General features: G+C 38.7%; 1 long non-coding RNA gene across 1 annotated transcript; it reads left to right on the forward strand.

Moving 5' to 3' along the window:
• The first annotated feature begins 168 nt into the window (after window positions 1–168).
• Window positions 169–1657, forward strand: LOC308638010. Its single transcript, XR_014019724.1, has 2 exons — window positions 169–671; window positions 984–1657. It is a non-coding gene; the product is annotated as an uncharacterized lncRNA (long non-coding RNA).
• Window positions 1658–8100: the final 6443 nt, after the last annotated feature.

Below are 8100 nucleotides of genomic sequence, written 5' to 3' on the forward strand. Positions count from 1 at the left end.
AGGGCGCTGGGCCCTTGGCCCCTGTCCCTCCACGCGCGAGCCTTAGTGTCTGAACCGTTCTCTGCAGTTGCAAGCCGACGCGTTCTTGGGGAGGCCAAAGATGGAGTTTACAGCCCGGGGCGGGGATTTAGAACGAGCCTTAAAGCCTGTTGGCTGAATGCGAGATGAGCTGTTGTTAAGTGGTGTGATTCTTATTTATTTATTTTTCCCCCAGCGTGGCTGTAACACCCTTTGTGCGGATGTGAGAAATATTATGTGGGCGTGCTGTAAGTCCCTTAGGTATGCTTGTTAATGTGTGGCCGTGTGTAACGCTGTACCTGTAGATGTGCGATAACTGTGGAAAGCGACTGTGTGCGCCCGCGCGCACGATTGATGGCGCCTCTTTGTGGGAAGGAATAGGGAGGGAGCTTTGTGACGCTGTGGATGTGACTGTGTCTGTGGGCATGGTGACGGCAGCATTGCGTGGGAGATGAACAGGAGACTATGACTATGTGATATAGATACGTAGCCATACGTGGGAGCACATGACCGCTCGGCCCCTCGACAGTAAAAGAGCACTTTTCTGTGACGCCAAGTTTGAGTAGAAGCCCCAGTCCACTACTAATAGCCCTCCCACGGTGAGGGGCAGGGTAACTAAGCTCTAAACTTGCCGTGCGCTGAGACTCAGAAAGGTTTGTACCTTGTTTCGTTTCCTATTTCTGTCCTCCAAAAGAGGTGCCCAGGGGCTGGGGATGTAGCTCAAGTGGTAGCGTGCTCGCCTAGCATGCGTGAGGCACTGGATTTGATTCTCAGCACCACATAAAAACAAAATAGATATTGTGTCCACCTAAAACTAAAAAATAAATATTAAAAACAAGAGGTATCCAGAGGGGGAGGAAACAATGGTTTTTAACATCTGAAACTTGTGTGTTATGTTGTTTAATGTTTTCTTTTTGTTCCTGAGGTGCTTCATTTATTCAGGACATTTTCTTTTTCTTTCTTAGAATTGTCTAAGACAGACCTATCAAGTAAGCTGGAATCTACTCTCTGGAAATATCTTCCTTGTACTCCCGAATTTTCTCCTATTAATGTGGCATATGGTTCAGTATATCTATGCTATTTTCTTTTTTACATATATACACAAACATGCACATGTATGTAAATATAGGTACATATATGTATAATGTTTTCATCTGAATCAGTTACTTTTGTCACATATGTGGCCAATCCAATATCCATTCCCTCTTCTTTATTGTTAAAAAAGTCCTGACCTTGTTTTAAGAAAAATAAACAAAAAACTCTGTCTTCTAACTTCTCCTGTAGTTGTAAGCAAAAGTTATTAGATTGAGTTTCTCAGATAATTCTTTAAAAATGCAGGGTGAGGGCAGGGCCAGACTCAGTAAGCAGGTGTTCTTTTGGCCTTTCTCCACTTTCCATCTGGAATGTGGATGTGGTGCCACATGTGAAGCATTGAAGCATTTATCTTAAAACCATGCATTTACCATGAAAGGATGAATAGGAAGTTTGCTATATTAAATTAAAATAGAAGATTTTAAGTTTCTGTTTTGTGAAAGCAATTTGGCAAAAAAAAAAAAAAATTCTACCTATATATACATGAAATGTGTAGTAGAATTTTAATTTTCTTCATTGTAATTAAACTCAAATCGGTGTTTCCTTGTCTTTTTGTTTAGTTTCTTCCATGTTCAGTTTACCACAATAGCTAGCCTGTGGTTTTGCTGTTGGTAAATATTTGATTGATGAAAGAATAATGATCATGTGATAAATGATAGTAGTATTATTTAGTTTGTTTTTGGTTGCACAGAAGAAACATGCACAGATTGCCTGATGTTTGCATTATTCTGAAATTACTGTCTCTATATTAATTCTACCTCGGGTGTGGCATAGTAAGCATTCTTCAAACTAGGTATGAATTCTTAATAATCTAGAAGACTTATTTATTTGGTACCAGGAACTGAACCCAGGGGCATTAAACCACTGAGCCACATCCCCAGACCTTTTTTTAAAAAAAATATTTATTCTTAAGTTGTTTTTTTAAGGTGGACACAATATCTTTATTTTACATTTATATGGTGCTGAGGATTGAACCCAGTGCCTAGCATGCAGGAGGCACTTACTATCACTGAGTTATTACTACCACTAAGCCACAACCCCAGCTCTTTTTAAGACAGGATCTTACTAAGTTGATGAGGCTGGCCTCAAACTTGCTATCTTCCTGCTTCAGCCTCCCAAGCTGCTGGGATTAGAGGTCTGAGCCATGTACCCAGGCACAGGACTTTTTTTTACAAGGAATGAAAAATATTCACTGTTCCTCAGTGTACTTTTGTTTTCTTTTATGCTTCCTTTATTAAATTTCTAAGCTAAATGAATAAAATGTTGCTAATTTTTTTCTTAAGCACTCAAACTTGATTACTGGTTTTGGTTAATATGTATACCTTAAAATATTTAAAGTTCTCTTACAAATTTAGGAAGGCTTATTTTTTTGAGTATTTTTTAAGACACATTGATGGACCATAATATTATTCATTTATTTTTATGAGTTGCTGAGAATCGAACCCAGTGCTTCACATATGCTAGGCAAGTGCTTTACCATTGAGCCAAAGTTAATTCTTTTGGATACTTAAAAAAAAATTTATTAGTTGTTGGTGACCCTTTATTTATTTTTATGTGGTGCTGAGAATAAAACCCAGTGCCTCACACATGCTAGGCAAGCACTCTACCACTGAGCCACAACCCCAGCCCCTTTTGGATACTTTAAACATGGAAATATCAGAAAAGATCAGAAGAAGGTATAAAAAGTAGGGACAGGGCTGGGGTTGTGGCTCAGTGGTAGAGCACTTGTCTAGCATGTGTGAGGTACTGCATTCAATCCTCAGAACCACATATACATAAATAAATTAAATAAAGGTATTGTATCCATCTACAACTAAAAATATATTTTTTTAAAGTAGGGACAGACTTTTTAAAAGGTAATTGTGGAAGGGATAATAAGGAAGAGATAATGATGATCTAGAAGAGTGAGTTGGTAGTAGAGATGGGAAGAAATAGATGGATTTTAGATACATTGAGAGTAAAATGGGAGAACTTGCTGAAGAACTAGATGTAAGAAAAGGGAGAATGAGGGCTGGGGTTGTGGGTCAATGGTAGAGGGCTCTCCTGGCATACATGACACACTGGATTTGAACCTCACATAGAAATATAATATTGTGGCTGGGGTTGTGGCTCAGTGGTAGAGTGCCTGCCTTGCACGCATGTAGCCCTGGGTTCAATAAATAAATAGAAATAAAGATATTGTGTCTATTTACAACTAAAAATATTTTTAAAAAGAAATAATATTGTGTCCATCTAAAACTAAAAATAAATATAAAAAAGAAATGGAGAATGAAAACTGACTCAGGTTTCTGAGTAATTAAGTTGATTAGAAGTGGTACAAAGGAGGAGCCAAAGAAACATGCAAATTGTATCTGCTGGGGTCACTTTACCTAGTAGAGGACTGTTGGCATGCCAGACACCTCTGGTTTCTCTCCTGAAATAGGTAAAGTAATTCGCAACTATTATGTGATCTTGAGTTTGAATCTTTCTAATGATTATCACACAAGCTATTCTTTAATGTTAAGACTCTTATTTTTATATAAAAAATTTGAAGGATAGAGGAGTAGGTAACAGAACACTGGTCATACTTTCTGGAGGTAAGAACTTGGTACTGTAACTTGGATTCAAATCATCTAAGTATTTGCAAATTTCTCAGATTGAAAATCAGAACAAGAATTCATTTCCCCAGTGTTATTTAGTCAAGAACGTTTCCATCTGAATTTCCTTAGACATGGATTATGTCCTCACAGTCCATTATATTCTGAAATCTGTGTTGAGAGTCTTTGTCACCTTTCCTCACTATATTGCTCTTCTATATTGGTCCACAATGAAATTCACTCTTTTCCAATAGGGATTCTTCACTTTTCTGACTTAATGAGCGACTGTAGGAACATAGTGACTGTAGCAGAAAGTGCACAAGAGAAGAAATTACAGCTTGGCATGGTAGTTTATGCTTGTCTCTTTAGTTGCCTATGCTGATAAGATGAACTGGGTTCAAAGAAGCTGGCTGCAACATTAGACAAAGAAAATGGCAGAGAAATCATGCACCACACAGACATGAATTTCTCAGACTGAGGGTGGGACTGCTCTGAGTCCCTTCACATATGCTAGGCAAGTGCTCTACCATGCTGGACAGTGCTAGAAAGAGGGAGCGTACATCCAGAATCTATTTTATAGGGGGGGACACACAAAGGAGCTTCGATGGAATGTTCTTCACCAAATAAGGCAGGTGATATGGTTTTAAAAGGTGGAGTTTTGCAGTCAGCAGATGGATATCTTGGAAAGTCACGCATCTTAGGTGCTGTGTGGGATCACAGCAGAGCAAGAGGAAAAGTGCACTGATGTCACACAGCCCAATCAGGGAACAACACCAGACCTGCCCCCTTATATAGCTCCAATGCTCATAGTTCACAACCATAGTCGGTGGATAGCTTGCAACATGCCTGTATGCCTAGCAATTTGGGAGGCTAAGGCAGGAGAACTGCAAGATTGAGGCCAGCCTCAGCAACTTCGTGAGATTCTAAGCAACTTAGGAAGACCCTGTCTCAGAATTAAAAACAAAATAAGAAAAAGGCTGGGAATGTGGATCAGTGGTAAATGTACCCCTTGGATTCAATCTTCAGTGCCAAAAAAGAAAAAAATTAGAAATTATTATTATTTTATTTTTTAATGGTACTGGAGAGTGAACCTGGGAGCTCTTAACTGCCGCAGTCTTGGCTGGGCACAGAATCACGAGCCACTCAAGCAGGAACAAAACTTTATTTTGAAAAAACCGCCAACACTCTCAGCGCCAGCAAGCAAAAAACCGGTCCTCCCACGCGGGCGTCTAACCGGAACCGCCGTCTCCCGGAACCCGGGGTCCCCCGGACCTCCCCCGGAATTTCCTCCTACTATCCTTCCCCAACCAATGGGAACTCTCCATGAGTCCCCGTAACATGAGTCCAGTAGTAGGCCAAGGTGAACAGCAGGAGCCCAATTTGCATATGAATGTAAATCTTAGCATAATAATACCTCAGTGGCTAGCTGGCTTTACAACCAAAGGTGCCATACATCATATATTTTGCTTGTGGCTCCTAGCATCTGCCCCCTTCTGTTTAATTAAGTAACAAGCAATGTGGCTAGGGACCGTGCCTGGTAGGTTGTCCAATTTAACATATGGTTCTTACCCGTCATGGGAGAACTGACCTTTAGGCGTCAGCTTCCTGTCTTAGGTTGAATCCACTGTAATCAGAGCAACCCGTCGCTGACTACCGGTCCAGCATTCAGCTATGCTTGTGGATAGGCCTATGCACCAGTGGGGGGGTGAGGTTCTTGCCTCACCTCTGTTGGCCCCCAAATTTTGCCTTGGTGCCAGTGGGGGGGTAAGGTTCTTTGCCTCACCTCTGTTGGCCCCCAAATTTTAGACCATCACTAGTAGAAGGGAGGAGGATACAGAAATGCCACGACATCAAGCCAATTGATGGCTCCTTGGAAAAATTGCGTCACTGGTGACACCATCAGCAAAGATATGCCAGTATTACCACAATAAACATGGGGTGAGCTGGCAAGGAAATTGCATCACTGGTGACACCATCAGCAAAGATATGCCAGCAGTACCACAATTTGGTGCACCAGATGATATTTCACAATGTATGTAACTGATATATAGTCCAGGCAAGTTCTGCAAGCAGTTCAAATTGGAGGAGTCTATCAATATGTCCATTTCCTCCGAAAGTAAATCAAGTCCTTGATAGCATTACTTGTTGAGTTATATTCATTGATGCATCAGTTTATACAGTTTACTGTGATTGCTATCATAGAAGCTGTAGTTTGGTTTTATCTCAGTCTTCACTGGAATTGGGATGGAGATGGAAATTCTGGCAATGATGTTAAAGAGACATTATCCTGAACAGAATTATTAAATATAATAAAAAGGAAAGGTGAAAGTAAACAAACAGATCTGTTAAACTCCTTTAAAAACAATCCTTAACAGCTGTTTACCAAATTTAAATTAGCAAACAAACAGATCTGTTAACCATCTTTAAAAACAATCATTAACAGCTGTTTACCTAATTTAAATTAAACTATATAAATCACGTGAATAAAGAAAAAATTCGGATCCATTTTTTCATGAGCGCTCCTCATATAAGAAATATGGACATACACACATACAGACATACAACACAAAACAGAAGTGTGCACACAACATACAACACATAAGACAATAGTAAATAAAGGCCTTGTAACTATACCTAGGTGAAATCTCCATTGCAATGTTTAAAAACTCCACAGTCAAAAAATAAAACACAGTCAAAAAATAAAACTGATCAGAAAACATTAACCTAGGTTTGTATGAGCTCAAAAATAAAATAGAACTTTATGATGTGGAAAAATGCAATAATAAAATAGATATTGAAAAAAACACCTTGGTTAATCACTGTCGCAGATGTAAGAATAGCCAAGCTGGAGCTTTGGATGTCAGCTGTTATGGATTTGAGTCAAATCATCTTCTTTTTCTGTAGAAATTGTTTTAGTTAATCTCTCTGGAATCCAAATCGGTTGCTGTTCATCCTGTGGGAAAACACAGACAGCGCCCCGATTCCAGACTATCACTGGATCCGGGCCTTTCCATTGTCCTGTTAGAATATCTTTCCAAAGTACCTTAGGCTTATGTACATTTTTGGGGTACAAATGTCTTTCCGCAGCACTAAGTCCCGATGAATCTAAATTTAAAAAGTTTAGAGTAAAAAGGGTTATTTTAAGTTTATCTTTGGGGGATATATACCCCTTTCCAATTCCCTCCTTTTGTTTTAATAAGTACATTTTAATAGTTTGATGAGCTCTTTCAATTATGCCTTGTCCTTGTGGATTGTATGGAATTCCTGTTATGTGAGTAATACCAAATGATGAGCAAAATTGTTTAAAAGAGGTGGAAGTATAACCAGGACTGTTGTCCGTTTTTAACTGTTTTGGAACGCCCACAGTGGCAAAATTTTGTAAGCAATGAGCTATAACATCTTTAGTTTTTTCTCCGGCATGAAGGGAGCCCATCAAAAATCCGGAAGAGGTATCAACTGTAACATGTAAATATTTTAATTTTCCAAATTCTGGCAAGTGTGTGATGTCCATCTGCCAAATATGGTTAGGTATCAGTCCTCTAGGATTGACTCCAAGATTAACTTGTGGTAAAAATGTCACACAATTTTGACATTGTTTTATTATATGTCTGGCTTGTTCTTTAGTTATTTTAAAACGCTTTTGTAAAGTATTAGCATTGACATGGAACCTTTTATGAAAATTTATAGCTTCTTCTATTGTGGAGAAAATATGTATGTCATGTGTAGATTTATCTGCTAGTTCATTGCCCATACTAAGGGCTCCAGGCAATCCTGTATGTGCCCTGATATGACCTATGAAGAATGGATCTTTTCGGTCCCAGATTAGACTTTGTATAGTGGAAAACAAAGAGAAAACAGTAGAAGAAGGTGAGATCCTACCAGCATCTTCAAGGGATACTATAGCATTAACTACATACTGACTATCAGAAAATAAATTAAATACAGAATCTTTAAACATCATAAAAGCTTGTAATACTGCATTAAGCTCTACCTTTTGAGCTGATTGTTTGGGTACTAAAAATGTAAAAGTTTGATCAGGAGTAACTACTGCTGCTGTACCATTGTTTGACCCATCAGTGAATATATTTGGAGCATTTATGATAGGGGTTTTTCTTGTCATTTTTGGAAAAACTACAGGATGCTTAGACCAAAAAGACAACAAAGGATTAGATGGTAAGTGATTATCAAATGAAACACTAGTTTTACACATGATTATTGCCCAAGTATTTAACTCATTAGCTAACTCATCAATTTGATCCATAGTATATGGAGTGATAATTTTATTGGGAGAAATCCCAAACACTCCCTTAGCTGTTTTTATTCCTTTGAGTATTAATTGTCCTACAGCCTCAGGATATCTAGTAAGAATAGTGTTAGGAGAATAAGATAAATGTATCCACAATAATGGACCTTC

This window comes from Spermophilus citellus (genome assembly GCF_964194105.1).
Source record: "Spermophilus citellus genome assembly, chromosome: 18".
In the NCBI taxonomy this organism is placed as follows: domain Eukaryota; kingdom Metazoa; phylum Chordata; class Mammalia; order Rodentia; family Sciuridae; genus Spermophilus; species Spermophilus citellus.